Genomic DNA, 2,806 nt, shown 5'->3' on the forward strand with positions numbered 1-2,806 from the left:
AGTCTTCCAAAGAAAGGAAGGAATTAACTCTATACATGGATGTGTAGATCATGCAAAGAAGTAACTTTCAGACACAATCTGAAAGAAAGTCCTCCTGAAACAGCTACTTTCATATAAACATTGAATTATAGGAAAGAAAAAATTCTTTCCAAACAAATACTTGTATATGAACACTGAATTATACAGAAGATACTTTTCTCTACTCAGTTCATATTTCAAACATTCGTTGTGGAATAAAAATTAGATATTATTCACATGAGTTCTACTTTAAATGAATGGTAACAAATTGCACTTACATGGAACACTGTCATCCTCACTGGTAGACATCGATGTTTCGCCTTAAGACACTTGCCCTAAGGCTCTTCAGTACCAAATTCGATAACATTATAGAAAATACACACATTTCATTCAAGAATTACGATTTTTTAATGTCACGGAATATGCTTGATCTGCTTATGTCATCGATGACATCGTAATGACATTCGTTCACCTATTTGATTTAATCCCAGCCAAGAGGAATCTTATTTGAATTGAAGGGGTTATATTTTTTAGGAGTGATTAATTTTTGGGAAAGAAAGTTTTTGGCTTTCTACTACTCCATCTTGATACAAAAAAGAAGGAAGAGGGAGTCTTCCAAAGAAAGGAAGGAAGTAACTCTATACATGGATGTGTAGATCATGCAAAGAAGTAACTTTCAGATTTCAGACAGAAACTGAAAGAAAGTCCTATACACATCCATGTATAATTACTTCCTTCCTTTCTTTGGAAGACTCCCTCATCCTTCTTTTTTGTATCAAGATGGAGTAGTAGAAAGCCAAAAACTTTCTTTCCCAAAAATTAATCACTCCTAAAAATAAAACTCCTTCAATTCAAGTTGTTACTTTGTATTCTCAGTTGTTCTTCAAGTGGTAATTCTCAGGAACCTGGGAAATGTAAGCTCACTAGAATATTTTAGTTTTAGAAATGGGTAGGCAAACATAGAATGACCTACTATTTACCCGACATGACCCCCTAAGAATTTTTGTGGGGATTTGTAAAATCTACAAAATATGTTACACAACCACAGTTTATTTCAAGGTTTATGATTTTTAATAAGAGGCACTCCTAACGAAATTACCCCAGAATTATTCCATAATGTAAGAACTGTTAAACAAATTCATTATTGTCAGGAAGAGAATGGTGAGCATTTCAATCATTAATGAGAATGAATAGGAGTGTGTTTTGAATAGAATTTTTCTTTAAAATATATTTATCATTTGTTTGCAGCTCCTCAATACAAATATAAAATCGCTGATTATTCAGGAATAGCTAATCCGATTTCCAAAAATGAAAAAATGTTGGATAGAGAATTAAAGTACCTCTCAGACTACTTACGATAAGACCTTCATTGTCTTTCATAACAGAAAATAACAAAAATTTTGTCCGATTTTGACATCTTGCCCTGTTTAAAAGTTAAAAGGGGTAACTATTTACGTCAGCACTGTAATTATTTGGAAGGTTGTTCTGGCCCTTATTGGTTAGTGATTGAGTAGGAGAGGAAGTTTTACTTTTTTCATTATCAATATGATTAATTTCACTAGTTCGAACTTCCATTGTCTACTATATAAAATGATTTAAAATCCCTGAAACAACTAAAAAAGAAGAATTGAAAATGAATAGCTGAAAATAACAATTATATTAACCAAAATAAACCTGAAATGAAATAATAGTGAAATAAAATACAAGTAAAAATAGAACAGTTGAATAAATGAAAATAAAGAAATGAAAAAAGAAAATAAAAATAAAGAAGTGTAGAGATTCCAAGTCACGTTAGTTCACGACGTTTCGATTGTTAGTATCTACAATCGTCTTCGGGTGATGACTGGACTGATTCCTCCGAGAGATGACTATTTATAGGTCGTTCGAGTACTTTCACTCATCCCCGCTTTCCATTTTCTGCTTCACTGGTTCCGTGGGAGATGACCGTTTTGGCAGGAGTTGGCCATTTTTCGCTTGATGATGGGTTTCCATATGTTGCGTATTTCTACGCTGGCTTGGCTGAATACGTTGTTGGACAACATGTATGCGGCTTCCTTGAATTTTCTCCTGAACCAATGTTCCTCTCTGTGCAAGATCTGAGCTTGAGATCACTCGATGTTGTGTTGATGGGTCCAAACATGGTCTGCTATTCCTGATTTGCTGGTTTCCCCTCGCACAAGAAACACACACAGCGACGTGAACTAACGTGACTTGGAATCTCTCCACTTTTTATTTTTATTTTCTTTTTTCATTTCTTTTTTTTATTTATTCAATTGTTCTACTTTTACTTGTATTTTATTTCACTATTATTTCATTTCAGGTTTATTTTGGTTAATATAATTGTTATTTTCAGCTATTCATTTTCAATTCTTCTTTTTTAGTTGTTTCAGGGATTTATATAGTAGACAATGAAAGTCCGAACTAGTGAAATTTATCATGAAACATTGTCAATCACCTTCAAACAATCAATATGATTAATTCACTATTTCTGTTATAATAACATGTGCCCTAAACTGGCTATGATATGAAATGTGTACCTGATGATCTCGATATGTGTTCAATTATGTCTGAAAGTAAAATAAAGATTTTTATTATTATGGATTTTCATCAAGTATCTTGAGAAATATTCTGTTTCCAAATCTTCTTTAGTGAGCCTAATTAATTAGGTTGCATAAAATTTTCATCAAGCATTCAACTGTAGACATTCTGAAAGTGTCAAAAATCCTTCAAGGCGACTTTGACATCATTTTTGGGTTCATAATAAAGAACACCAAAATAAAACTATAAC

Source organism: Leptinotarsa decemlineata, unplaced genomic scaffold, assembly GCF_025532065.1.
Source record: "Leptinotarsa decemlineata unplaced genomic scaffold, Ldec_3_MD MMD2_tig00000232_RagTag_RagTag, whole genome shotgun sequence".
NCBI classification, from domain to species: Eukaryota; Metazoa; Arthropoda; class Insecta; order Coleoptera; family Chrysomelidae; genus Leptinotarsa; species Leptinotarsa decemlineata.